The following is a 211-nucleotide window of genomic DNA, read 5'->3' as shown; positions in this document are numbered from 1 at the left end:
AAGAGGGTCGCTGTTCAGCCCGGGGTGGTGCTGACGGACAGCTCAACTTAGCCGCAGTGCTTTATCATGCACACACACACACACACACACACACTGCAAACACTGAGGTGATTGAATATATACATGTATAATTTATGTCAGTTAAGTTATTGATACACTATATGGACAAAACTATTGGGACACCTGCTCATTCATTGTTGCTCATTCCTGC

The sequence above is a fragment of the Salminus brasiliensis genome, chromosome 10, assembly GCF_030463535.1.
Source record: "Salminus brasiliensis chromosome 10, fSalBra1.hap2, whole genome shotgun sequence".
Classification (NCBI taxonomy): Eukaryota; Metazoa; Chordata; class Actinopteri; order Characiformes; family Bryconidae; genus Salminus; species Salminus brasiliensis.
This window is presented reverse-complemented; position numbering follows the sequence as displayed.